The following is a 14,181-nucleotide window of genomic DNA, read 5'->3' on the forward strand; positions in this document are numbered from 1 at the left end:
ATTTCTGCCCATCCCCATGCTTAGTGTCCAAATGAATCAGTGCTAAGCCCATGATCAAATGTTTTCTATAAGCATTCATGCTTAATGAGTCAATTAGTATTTTCACTCTTGGTAAGTAACATGCATTTTTATAGTCTTGCACGGGTGTGCACAAAAGCTCTCTAGCTTACAAGTGATGGCAGCTTCATATTTGCTCCACGATTCAACCCGCACTGCGAGTCAGTGGCCTGCAGCTAGTGACAAAACCTGACAGCATCTATATTGCTAAAGTGTATTATCAGCTGTGCAACAATTTCAAATGGCACATTATTTTTGTCACAATTAAGACTGAATGTTTGCTCAGGATAAAGGAGAAACTTGACTGGCACTGAGCAAAGAAGATGAATTCTGAACATGCAGAATGTGAATTTACTCAAACTCTTCTAAAGGTAAGGTTTGGTGTCATGGGACAAAGGAGACGCATGAAGACATTAAGTAACTGAGAAAAACAAGAAGTATCAGTCTAAAAACATGACCAAAAAGTTGGACTGCCTCAAAGACAGAGAAGCAGATCTTTTCCTGAGTTGTTCACTGGATTTTTCTATTTTGCTTTCAGGCCTGGAAAGTCTCATGGTTGGTATCAGCTGTTGGACTCTGATCAAAGTTTAGCTTTCCATTAATCCTTTGAGTTATATGTGAGGCTGATAGCAAATTTTTTTTGAGAAGACAGTTAAGATTACTCAGATACTTAATTTGCACTCCAATATTTCAAAAACACCTTGACTTTAAAACCTCAGTCTTGGCGTACATATGGTCTTGATAGAAGAACGCATGCTTTGGCGTTGACTGAAGAAATGGATTTGTGAGCAGAGTGAAGAAAATTTAACAGTTTGTGTACTGTGCTTCTGCAGCACACTGCTCTCTTCCCTGCCCTGTAAGAGAACACAGCTAAAAACACTCCCGACTCCGTATATGCCACAGGCACATCCTGATCACTGACACTTGGAATTTGCATCCAGTGATAGCAGCACTGGTCACAGCAAGAGAGGCTTCAGGAAAATGCACCCAAGTCACACTTTCTTGCCCACAAACTGGCATAACAATTAGGTTAATTTTATTATTAAGCTTCAAAAAAAAAAAAAAGCTGACATAGTCCCCCTGCTGCCACACTAATGAAGTGGGTATGGTTTCTGACTCTTCTAGCCTCCAGGGAAGAAAAAGAACAGAGCATTAGCCTAATATACAGTTCTGCTGTGCTGCAATTATGTTTAAATGCCTAAATAAAGGCTTTTAGACCCCAAGGGATTGAAAGGTATCATTAGCCTAACAGTTCTATCAGAGTAACCGTAGACCAAATAAATACAAAATTCTTGCCCTTTGCTCTTTAAGACCCTTGAGATCTCACCCTGTTCTCATTTTCCTTCTTCCCCGTATCTTCAGCTCAACACCTGTACTGGTTCTCTCACAGCACCTTATGACTTCCAAGGAAAATTCTGCTCAACTTCAGTCATGTACAAGGTATTTCTGAATGCTCCCCTCCCCTCATCAATCCTTTCCACTCTTCTTCCTGCAGGGCTGACCTGATCCCTGGAGTACAGCGTTGTTTTTTACATTATTCAACCAAATATTTTTACTGAGAACAAGATTTCACAACCAGTTTAAGCCAATCTGAATTCAGGCTACTGCTGAGGAGGGCAGCAACACCTTCCTTCAGGACCTGGCTTGCATCCTCCTATCTGCACCCACAACTGCATGGCCAGTGAGTCAGACCTGCTGGCAGATCCAGCTGGAACCTCAGCCAAAGAAAAATGAGGTTTAGTTTTCACCTGGATCAGGGAGCGGTTTCAGCTCACCACACAGTCTCAGAGCACAAGCACAAAGGAAGGGGTAGGAACCAACGTCCACAAAAGGGAACTTTGCACCCAAACAGCAAAAAGATTCACATCAACCTACCAGGCACCTTTCCCTGTATCTTTAATAGACCCTGAACTGCAAGAATGTAGACCAAAATTAAGGGAAAAATATTCAAAACCGAACTCCATGTGAGAAATACCCATTTTCAACAAGCTAGGGGACTTGCAATCCTAAATCCTAATTATCAGAGTTACACATACACATGAAGGACAATCACCCTTGTTTGTAAACTCTCCAAATCCTATAACCAGAATTGAGCACAATTTCAAAACGGACTGGAACCACAGACTTGCTCTGCTCATCAACAAAAACCTCTCAGATTCACAGACAAAGGAGCTTGTGTCCACGCATGCTGCCTGAAGTCCAGCTCCCACAGTGCACTGATGCCTGCTCAGTTCTGAGATGAGAAAAGGTTCCCTGAACCTTCATCAAGAAGAGCAGCGATAGCTGAGCTGTGCTAGAGGACAGCAAGCTCATTGTTGAGGTGACTCCGGATAAACACAGATACCTCAACAGCCTCCAGCAAGCAGCATCTCTAAAAAAATGTAGGCAAATGGCTCTTGTAGATGCCTTGCCCCTAAGTCCAACTCCATCTGTTGTAACTTGCAGGGATCCATGCTCTCCGTGATCCCTTAAAGGGAAGCACAACTATTAAATCCACACCTGCAGCCAGAATTTATAGCAGCCCCATCTACTGCTGTCTTACATCATAGGCAATTAGGAGCCTGTGAACTCATGGCTGCAGGATATGGGAGGTGCACTGGAAACAGAGAGCAAAGCCTGTGCATTACAGCACAGTTGTTAGTCACCCTTTAGAATTCACTGCTTGTGGAGAGCTGAAACTATACATAAAAACAGAGTAACCAACTGTTTTTGACTTTTTCCTGAAAAGAAGTGCTACACTCTGCTTGAAATGGTTGTTCTTCCTTTTTACAGTAGTCCGTACTAGTCCATATTTACCATAGTACACCACGCCAACATGCACTGCTGCAGAACCAGGTCTCCAGGGTAGGCACACAGAACAATGCTTATTAAAGAGCAAACTGGCTAACCAGTGACAGCTGAGGGAGAAAGCAGCGAAGAGTCAGTCTTTCTTCCCCTGATTAAAAAAAGCCTTCTAACAATTCATCTTTCAGCCTTACTGTAAGCTAACTGGGTAACTTTTTTTTTTTTTTTTTTTTTTAAATCTGCCCTCCTCCTCTCCCTTCCCCCACGCTCACAGATCAAACCTGGTTTCAAATTTGAAGTCCAAACTCTTGGCCAAAAACTTGCTTCTGCCCTTCTTAATCTAGAGGGAAGGTATCCTGACAATGGACAGAGCAGCCCCACCAGCTTGGGGCCTGGATAGAAGCTGTCTCAATGCAATGCCTGGTTAAAAAAAAAATAATAATTGAAAAATCACTTTGGTCAGGTCACCTTTTTGTTGCAAAAAACGGGAGGTTGGCACCATCCTCCAGCACTGTCTTCCCACGGTGGCTGGTGGTGAAACGCTGTGGTCTGAGGGTTCAGTTCCCATCGTCCTACTGCCCCGCACGGGGCAGCACCAGCACTGACACCGCTGGCCGGGGCCACATCCCCACTGCCCACCTGGAGAGACACCCGAGTGCTGCTGCAAGCCTGCCGGTGGCTGAGTCAGAGCCCCATGTCTCCTCCCGCCGCCTGTGAATCATGGCAATGGCAGCTATTACCAGCATAACCAGTTCAAACATGAGCAAGTTAACTGATAGGAAAGTAGCTGGGTTTCATCGCAGGTATCATGGAGAACTTTGTCGGGTTAACCTGACCGAGCCCTGTTTTCACTCGCACAGACACATCCTACGCTCTGACTTCGCTGAGCGGGATTTCACTTCATTCAAGGGCAGGCCCAAGCTTCTGGAAGACATGCCCAAAGGAAGAGGGACACAATTACCAAGGCATCAAGACACAGAAAAGGGTCAAGGCTTCACAGCACGTCAGCTCGCCCAAAAACATAATGCTGAGCTCAGCAACACAGTGCCCCTGTGAAGATAACTGCTGCCAGGACCTATTCCATCCCTTCCATCTTACATCCATCAGATAGCAAGAAAAACAAGATTAAGAAGCACCACAGCATTAGTCTTCATTTAAACTTGGCAAAGGAAGCAAATGCTCTTTTTTGTTGGCTCCTCTTTGTGTTTTTAAAGCAATCTCAGACATAGCCAGAGAAAGGTGCCTGGACTTTTTAATATTCAGGGATTAGAACGGACACCACTTGTACACTTGCCAGACCCCAGATAAGTAGTGAATGCTTAGGTTAAGCAGGCTAGCATCTGCCTCATGCAATATATACATTTCCAGAGTGAAAATAAACAGCTTCACACCTTTGGCTCAGAGAAGGACTTCAATTCTTTTACGTCCTCAACCTGCAACCTATCCACTCGAGGAAAAAGGGTTGAAAGGGTGAAGGTTACTCACAGTTCTCTTTTTCTAGCCGCCTACAAGAGCAAAGCTGAGAAGTTTTGGTCTCCTTTTGCACCGGTCAGGCTAATTAAGGTCTTTGCCACAGCACTTCGTTTTGTGTTACCATAATCAATAAGAGCTGTTTTAGGCAAACTCAAAACGTACAGGTTGTCCAAGCTTCCATAAGCAATAAGCGTAAGCAATGACAAATGCACTAATTATAAAAAATGCTAACTTAAGAATTAGACCATTTTTTTTTTCAAGTGCTCAATTCAAAAGTACATAATCCAGAAAACTACACTCCATTTTATTGCTACCAACAAATTCAAGATCTGTTTCTGTGATGACTTCTAGTGCTGCAGAGACTCAAGCAACACAACTGCAGATGCACTTACTTCAGTACCCACCATCTATGACCTGGTCCTAGACTCTTCTCCGCTTGATCCTGACTTCCTGACTTGCACAGTGATCTGAAAGTGCAGTCTGCACCCAAAAAAATGCCTCAGTCTGAATATCTGAATTTAAAATTACATCATTAGGCCTGAAATTTCAACATATTTAGAAAGTTTTGATAGCATTTCTGATTACATCCATTGCCAGCTTCCTTCTACACCCTTACAAAGACTTAAAGTATACATTCCTATTTTGTTCTGCAACAAAGATTAGTGGCAAGAACAGAAAACATCTTCTGTTCCAAAAAGCCCTCAGGGTTTTCCTCCTTAGCTTGCATTTTATTAGAGGAGACTCAAATCTCCAAACTGTGATACACTGTCACAGCAAAACACTTATGCAAGGAGCATCTGAGTGCTACACCAAAACACAAATTTTGAAAAGGCTGTTGAGAAACAAAAATTTCCTGAAGCTATTGCAAACAAAACAGATCCTCAGAAGTAACAGCCTTCAGCAAACTTTATGAAAATCTGGGCCTACATGCTGTATATGCACACGCACCTGCAATTTGAAAACTTTTTTGGAGAGGGAAGTGGGGGGACAAGAAAAAAAAACAAAAAACACACATGCTGTTGTTCAGTTCAACTCTGCAATATATTTAATCTACATGGAGTTGGAACATTATGCAGCAAACCTTTTCAGCTACCAGGAATCATGTACTGACAACACAATCAGAACCCATTCCCCAGATGGGTAAATGCTGTTTTAAAAGATCTTATCTTTACCCACACAGCAAATATAGCCTGGGGAAAAATTACAGCTGGAAGCTGTCACTAGCACTTCCAATGTCACCACATCCCCAGCAGAGGAACACCAGCTTTCACAAAACCAAGGCAATCCAACGCTGATGGGTTTCACTGACTTGACCTTGCGTGACAAGAGCATTTGCCAGCATGCAGACCGTGGTGCTGAGCAGAGGGCACCCAGTCAACCGTGGCCATCAAATACCACAGGCCCTTTGAGTCCTGAGCCCGCATCCATCCAAGAAGGTCCTGGGGAACAGCCCTAGAGCACCCAAATGGTGCCCATGCCACTGGGCCCCTTGAGATCCACCACACCAAAGCAGCTCTGAAGCAGCCCAGGGGCTGAAAGCAGGCAGTAGCTCCTTGCACTGGCAGGTCTGTGGGGCTAGTGTCAGAAGGGCAGGCTAACCTGGCACCTAACACTCTCCCCCAGCACCCAGGCACACTGCCTTGCACTGTGACCTCACGAGTTGCTTCATGGGCAGTGAAGCACGAGCCCCAGCCCACCCGCTTCCATGAGATCTGGTTGTGGGCTGAGGCAGCCCTTTCCCCACGCTGCAGTGGGGCACAGAGGGACATTGCAGGCTCCTCACACCGAGGAACACTGCCTGCCTTCAGGGCCCAGCGGACTGCTCTGGCAGGCCCAGCACCAGCACCTGCACCTCTAGCGGGGTACTGAGGAGAGGCAGGGGGCGAAGTGGGCCACGGGCACCTCCCAAAGCCGAGCACACCCCCTCCTTGCCCACCTGGAGCAGAGACACCTGACACGGTCCCATCCTCATCCCCCGCGGCAGGGGGCTGGCGCGCAGGCAGGCCGCTCTAGGATTTCAGCAGGCCTGCCGGATGAAACCGTGAAGAAAGAAGCTTTTCAGTGGGGGAGGAGAGGCACACACGTATTAAACGCATCATCTGTTTGGAGCGCTGGCTCCTACTTGTTCTTGGTTATATTATTCACTCAAGAGTGGATTAATCCATCACTGCAAAAGAATCTCCTGATCTCAGAGATAAAGGCAACAAGTCATGCACTGACTGTCTGTGGATCCTCCTGAAAATCTCCAGCCTCTTCCATACCCTTATTTGGGCTGATCTATAATGTCTTCACAAACAGGAAGGGGAAAAAAAAGGAAAAAAATACTACCTAATGACAGTAACTTTACTTGGGAAAGCCTAGCTTGGGTCAATCTGGAAGTAGCTGGGGGATCTGAACCCAGAAAAGTCACCTTTGGTTTGCTTCAGAAGGGGTTACGTTAACCGCCCTCAGCTGCAGATCCCCACACTGGACTCATTCCCGCAAGAGAAGTAGTCACATGGGGTCACCTTCTAAACTGGTGCATCAAAAGAAGAAATCATTCCTCTTAAGATTCTCTGGAGTGAGGCCTTTTAGCCAAACGAACGGTTTATTTTACTGGGTGAGAACTGTGACAGGAAAACCCCAAGTACCATCCCCTTCTAAGAACTGGAGCATCTCCAGCTACACCTCCACCAGAGCAGGTTGCCATCCAACACAGGGTGTCCACACAAGAACTAAAGACACTGCAGTAGGAATGCAATCTCCAGTACCCACCCATCCTCCAGCAATTCAGTAGATGACATAGAACAATCGGGGGCATCCACAAAATACCTCCATGAGGGAGGATGGGGGTTGGAGAAAAGCCCCTCACCTCACTGCAGCTGCCAACCCATTGGGCAGGGAACTCAGCCCACAAAACACATTTCACCCCAACGACGCAAGCCAGAAGTGCCCAGCCCCTTCCCACAGAGGGGCAGCAGAAACTCCTTTTGCTTGAGCTGATGCACCAAGGCCAGACACAGTTATTGGGTATGTATTTAGCTAGTAACACACAAGTTCAATGCCGTAGCCTGCTGCAGGATGGTCGTACCAGGCCAACCCAGTCAGCATGCCTACCAGCTGAGCACACAGCAGCTCAGCCTTGCAAGCCAGAAGGCACCAAGGACACCCAGCACCACTGCTGCAGCCAGCCAAAACCCATGGCATTTCCCCCGCTATGCTCACTGCACTGCCCTCAGCCTGGCTGAGCCCCTGGAGTGCCCCCGTCCCACTTGGGAACTGGGCTGCATCTTTGTGAGCACCACCAGGATGCCACAGCGAGCTATAGGAGCATGCCTTACACCATCACAGATCCCACCTTCCAGCACCAGGCTGCTCACGGCACAAGTGCTTCCCCACCACCACCACCCCTCTCCTTGGGCATTTTTGCAGGTTCACCGTAAGGAAAACCAAAGTCTGCAAGGCAGGCAGACTTTGTACAACTCCAAGGTAGGAACTATTAACTCGTCTTTGAATTAAACAAATAAGGCTCAACCACTTGGTTCATTATCAGATACAATGGTTAAAGTCTGCGGGGAAAACTAAACAGCAAAATCTAGCATATAAATCAAAGGCATGATCAGACAGACAGGTGAGGCAGGGGGTGCGGTTTCACATTACAGCTAAGCCGAACTGAAGGCCCGCTGCTGCCAGAAGGGATGGTCTCATGCCCCCGGCACGCTCTGCTCCCCCCGCCGCCAGTCCCTCAGTCCCTCCTGCTGCTTTTGGCATTGCCCCCAGCTGCCAAGGTGGATAAGAAAAAATATTCCAATTGAGCTGGCTTATCTTGCTCTGGGGTTTGGTGGATTTTTCCCCCCCCCCCCATTTTAGCGAGCTGAACAGGTTAATATGGGGCATTTCAAGCAAGGGGCAGGAGATGGGGGAACAGCAAGCCCTCCCCCTCAGCAAGGCAACCAGCCCTTCGCTCAGCTGCAGCTACAGCATCCAGCTAGGCCGTGAGAGCACAGCTTTATGAGACAGCTAAGCCAATTTAAAAACCGGCTGCTGCCAAAAGGGCCCACCCCCCCACCCCTGCGCCCCCCCCGAGGCCTCTCCAGAAATCAGCGTGGAGGATTTGGCAGCTCCCTAGCTGCATGGCGGGTCCCCAAAGTGGTCAGTTGAGGGCTTGCTCTCTGCAGGCAAGCTGCAGTCAGCCCCCACAGCCAGACCCCAATGAGGGAGGCAGGCACCAGCAGCATCCCACTGTGTGAGGCTGTGCCCAAGAAGCCAGAGAGGGGGAAAAGGAGCCTCAATCTGGTCAGAGGAGCTCAGGCAGCTCATAGGAATGGGAATCGGAAAGCAACCCACCTTGTGTGATTGTTTTCCCTGCTGCTAAAAGACAGCAGGTATTTCTCATATAGGAAGAGCAAACAGGGGCTTAATGGGAAAGACAGGCAGTGTGGATGCACAACTCATTCCCTAGGAGGGAGAAAAAAGTTTCTTACCCTGCAGGGATAACCGCCACAGGATAACCAGCACTGAAACAGGCAGACAAGCTGGTGAAGCTGAGTGGAAAACTATGACATGCTCAGTCCTGGAAGATACACTAAGCCATCTAGCAATGAAATTACTGGAAGAACACGCAAACAAAGTACGCACAAACACAGGCAACTATCTATTCCAAAAATTCTTGAGACAGGGTAATTGGAGACTACTCTTGTTAACTCAAGAAGCCTTCATGCTGAATTTGCCGTGGAAACTGGAGGAGTAGGTGCAGGAAGAGGGAAGATATCTCCCTGGAGCAAGAAGGATGAGATACAACAAGTTCAGGCGGGGTTTTGAAGTCAACAGCAGAGACTCATCAGATGTTACGCTACAGAACATCTTGCAGAACCACGCAGGTCACTCCACTGGGCCTGGGCAAGCACAGCAAGGGAGCAAGACAGCGCTGAGAGTCCTCTGGTCCCAGCAGAAAAAGACAATACCCCAGAGCGAGATGTCAGCATGCCACAGCAATACGCCTCAAGAACAGACCTGGTGCCAGCAACCCATTAACAAATCAGACCAAAATAGCAAAGAAGCATACAGAGAACACAGTTCAGTCCCCACATACCACCTTTAAGTATTGCTAGAAAAGCTGGAAGTTCCATTTAAAGATAAAATTTGATGAACTACACTTGGTACAAGCAGAATTGATCAGTGTCAACTATATGATGTTAATGCTAGATTCCCAAACATGCAATGGCATCTTTTCCCAAGTACTTCTACTTGTTTGGTCTTAGAAGGACTGACACATCATCTGTATCTGAAAACTTGTGTGTAAATAAGAGCAAGCTGTCAGTTAAATCAGAGAAAGTTGAAGAGACCAAAGACTCCAAACAAAGAAAATGTGCTACAGATGCTGGGCTCTTTTGTTAAAAACAAAATTTCAAGCAATAGGATACTTCATTACGCAGCATTAAACGCTGCAGGAAGAGGGAAATAATTCAGTCTATTTCTCTTCTGCATTTGGAAAATAGAGGTTCTACTCACAACATAAGGCTAAAAAAGTTAACAAGATTTTAAGCAGCATAAACAATCATTTTTGATCAGCCTTACCCCAATTACAGACAGGATTCAGTTCAGAAGCTCCCTGGACCACTGGAAAAACAGAAACCAGATAGAGAAATACTGTAGCAGGTGAGAAAGCTACATGACTCAGCTGAAGCAGAGCCACTCACAAGTCCACAGAGTGTAAGCAAATCAGTTGACACAGACTGTACACAGAAGGGTCAGGTCTCCAGTACCCATTCATGCAAGTTACATGTTGTCTAACTAAGGACATTAGGCAGGTTTATAAGCTGCATGCAGCATGCCAATCAGAGTGGTTCCACATAAAACGTGATCTGAAACACCAGATCTCCACAGGTTTGAGGGAGAAGTCCCAGTCTCAAGGCTTCCTGGAGAGACACACTAAATTTAACTGTTTTAAGCCCCACTGGAACCACATTCACAAGCAGCAAAATCCACAGCTGTCACACAGACCTAACAGCAGTCACAGGACAGGGTACTATGGACCTGAGGCAATCAAAATAAATGAGACAAAACAAAATGCATCTTAATGTAGTTTCGCATATGTCTGTATGCCCAAGAAGGCACAACACAAGTGGCACCAGCACACTGGACTGAAGTGCCAGCAGATCACAGCAAACAGCCACCTCCACATGAGCTGGAACACACAGAGACCGCTACCCGGGACCACAGCGCTGTATTCAAAAGAAAAAACAACACCCAAGATTCGCATCTTAAGCATGGAAAAGTTAAAGATGCAAAGGTTTCCCAGTGCATATTAACAGCCCTTACAAGAGGAAACAAGTAAACAAACTTACAGACAGCATGAGGAGCAGGCCTGGTGCAACATACAGGCAAGCCAGGTGAAGCCTAGTACCTGCTCACATCCAGAATGAAAAATAGCTCACGCCACCTCCACACATTAAACGTCTCTCATACAGCTCACGTCACAGCAGCAAGACGCACACACACACACGCGTGCAAACTGCCGCTCAGATGCTGCTGCCTGGGCAAACAGCTTCCCATGGCACGCACCGCACCAGCACTGCACAGTTGGCGACATACCCATCAGCACCAGGCACTGCTTCAGCAAACAGCTTCATCCTGAAAACGGCTCAGTCACCACACACTTCCCAGCTAGGCTTCTTGGAGGCTGCAGCTTTGCTGTCCTTATACCTCAGGGAGGTGCCTGGAGCAGGATCCTATCTCAAGCAGCCACCAAATGCACTCCAGAGGTCTTGGTGCAGCCCAGCATGCAGAGGAGGATTTACGAGATGACGAACGCCAGCACAGCTCTGTGCTCATGCAAGGGAAGCGGTTGCTTTACTTCACAATTTCCACATCTGCAGAAGCAGCCTTTAAACAAGCGAGTGTATTTTTACGCTTTGACAGTTAAAACCCTCAAGTGACGCCACCTGAGGCTGCAGCACAGCTGCCTTATTCCTCCAGCCAAAGCAAGCACGAGCCCCGCCGTACGGGCTCCCGGCACCCCTCGAGGGACTCCCCCCCCAGCAGCCGGGGCTCTCCTCACTCGGTTCTCCCCCGGTGTGGGGGGCGCGAGCCGCAGCCCCGGCAGCCCCTCGCCAGCAGGGAGCACGCACCGGAGCCCCGGCGCCCCCCCCGCGACTCACGGGCACCGCGGAGCGGGGTCCGCCCGCCCGCCACCTGCCGCGGCAGCGCCCCGCTCCCGCTCCCGCTCCCTGCCTCCGCGGGCTGCAGCGCGGGGAGCGCCGGGGCTCGGTGCCCGCCCCCCCCTCCCCGGGAGCCCCGCTCAGGTGCCGCCGCCCCGCTCCCGCCGCCGTACCTCCGGGCCCGGCCCCCCGCTGCCGGCGCCTTCCAGGCGGGGCGGGCGACCCGGCCGGGCGCCTCCGTCCTGCACCGCCCGCTGCCCACCGCCGCCGCCGCCGGCCCCGGCCGCGCCGCCCCCGCCCCGCGGAGCGTACCAACGGCCGGTGGGGGGAGCGCGGCGCCGGCCCCCGCGGGCGGCAGCGGGGCGGCGGGGCTGCGGGCCCTTTAAGGCGAAGAGAGGAGGGAGGGGGGCGGGCCGCGCGCCGCGGCGGGGCGGGAGGGGCGCGCGCGGCCCCGGGGGCTCCGCACCGGGCTGGGGGGGGGGGCTCGGAGCGCGCTCCGTGAGCCCCGCGCGGTCGTGGCGTGGAAAGCGCGTTCCCGAGCAGTGCTTGCATCTGCAGCTGCCACCCGCGCAGGCTTCACCTGTGCGCGCCCGCATCTTCGTGTGCCCCCTCCCCCCCCATCCCGGGCGGAGGGCTGCTTGCGGCATGAGGAGCGCAGGCACTGAGCAGCACGCAGGATTTGTGCCTGTGAAAATTGCACCCGTGCAAACTTCACCCGTGCACCCGGTATCTTCATGTGCCCCGTGCGAGTGGGGACTTGTTTGCAGCAGGAAAAATGTGTGCCTGAGCACCATGCAAAGTTCCCCCGTGCCCCACGCCTCTCCGTGCCCCCATGCAAAGGTCATCCCCATGCCAAGGCTGTTCACACACCCGTGAGGCCTCACGGAACCTGTTGCAAGGCCTTGCATTGCCCGACTCACCTCTCTGCCCTTGCACTGCAGAGTTTTTTTCAGCCAGGCAGGAGCTGGAGTTGCAAACCGTGGGGCTTAAAAAGCAGTATGAAGGCTCTGGCATGGGAGCTCTGCAGGAGCGTCGTGCTGCAGAGGGGGAGTTGCTTGAGCCTTTCCAGAGAGCGGGGCCAGGCAGGGCTGGAAATGCTCCTCCACTCTGCACACATGCTCTGTGCGTGATCCTCCAACAGATAACGCCGAAAAAAAAAGCCCTGCTTGGGCAGACAGCACTAAAACCAACAAAAGTGGGCTTATCTGGGCTTGGAGCACGTCCAAACGCAAACCGCAAGAAGATCATATTAAGCATTCGGGAAGCTCCCATCATTTGCAGCGTAATTTAATATTAACAGCTTACTAAATTGCCCAGCATTAAACCTAATCTTTGGAATTAAACATTGAACCAGGGCGTTACGGCTCCATCTCTTGCACTGCACCCAAACCCTTCACTGCTTTTCCCAGCCCCTTCCAACAGGCTGTTTGTCAAGGCCAGCAGGGATGTTGCCCAAAATGACCTGTTTTTGGACTTGCTCTGCTAAATTTAGGTTGGGCCTGCATGTGGCGGTTGTGGGCTGGAGAATGGACTTTTGCCCAGGAAGGGTTTCATGTGAAAAGGCCTCAGTTTGTGGAGTTTTGGGTAAACCTGGGAGGCCAACAGGCTGTGCTACCCTGTGTTTACCAGCCCTAATTTTATCCATGCAAAGGTTTCCTGCAGGACGTAATTATTTCCACAAGTGCAAAAGGAAAAAAAAAAAAAAAGAGAGAGAGAGAGAAAACACTCAAAGTCCCCAAGCTGCCAGAACAGGGTGGGTGCGGGCACCTTCCCTGGAGAGCTGGGGTCAGGTGGAAATGTTTTTTAGTGAAGAAATCACCCAAAATAAAGTATGAGTCAGGCGGTGAGTTAAATCACTACACACACGCCTTGCATGGTCAGGGAAAGTGGAATAAGCAGGAGATATGGGGTCACCAAAAGGCTGGCACCTGCCAGAAGAGCCAAAGCCTCAAGCATCGCCCTGCAGAGAAGTTTCTGCTGAGAATTTGGGAAGAACCTGGAAGACACCACACTGCTTTGATGGCATAACCTCGATCTCTGACACTGATGGCTGGCGAGGGTTAAATACAAGTGGTGAAGATGGCCCTGATGGAAGGTGTTGCCGATAGAAGATGACCCTGATGGAAGGTGTTTGTGATAGAAGATGGACATGATAGAAGATGGCCCTGATGGAAGGGGGCTCTGTTGGAAAATCATAGAGTCATAAGTCATTTAGGCTGAAAAAGACCTTCAAGATCATCAAGTCCAACCACCAGTATCACCTACCATGTCCCATCACAAAACCGTGTCCCTTATGCCACATCCATGTGTCTTAAATCCCCCTGGGGGTGGAGATTCCACCACTTCCTTGGGAGACTGTTCCCATGTTTGATCACCCTCCTTGTGAAGAAATTCTCCCCAACGTCCAACCTAAACCTCCCCTGGCACAACTTGAGGCTGTTTCCCTGTGTCCTATCACTTGACTGGCAGCGTCCTCACTGCAAGCTCCTTTCATGGAGTCCAGGGTGCAGGCCCTTGGCCCTCTTGGGCACACCACGGGCTCGTGTTTGGCTGGCTCTCGACCAGCATCCCTCTGGGCAGCTTTCCAGCCACTCTTCCCCCAGGCTGTCTCACTGCACAGGGTTGTTGTGCCCCAGCCGTGGTACCTGTCATTTGGCCTTGCTGAAGGCCATACAGCTGGACATGTCCCATAGATCCAGCCTACACAGGTCCCACCCAGACCCCTCCA

General features: G+C 49.8%; 1 protein-coding gene across 8 annotated transcripts in view; it reads right to left on the reverse strand.

Moving 5' to 3' along the window:
* Positions 1 to 12,515, reverse strand: part of CDON (cell adhesion associated, oncogene regulated) — a 54,592-nt gene extending 42,077 nt beyond the window's left edge. For 2 of the 8 annotated variants that reach the window (XM_084495586.1, XM_084495579.1), the window contains exon 1: positions 11,627 to 11,723. The gene's annotated coding sequence lies outside the window, so the exon portion shown is untranslated. Of the gene's footprint in view, positions 1 to 9,870; positions 9,913 to 10,887; positions 11,178 to 11,626; positions 11,724 to 12,373 lie in introns of those variants that run through there. The other 6 variants (XM_084495581.1, XM_084495584.1, XM_084495580.1 and 3 more) reach the window with 6 other exon arrangements.
* Between the last annotated feature and the right edge of the window lie 1,666 nt (positions 12,516 to 14,181).

Source organism: Aythya ferina, assembly GCF_964211825.1.
Source record: "Aythya ferina genome assembly, chromosome: 22".
Lineage (NCBI taxonomy): Eukaryota > Metazoa > Chordata > Aves > Anseriformes > Anatidae > Aythya > Aythya ferina.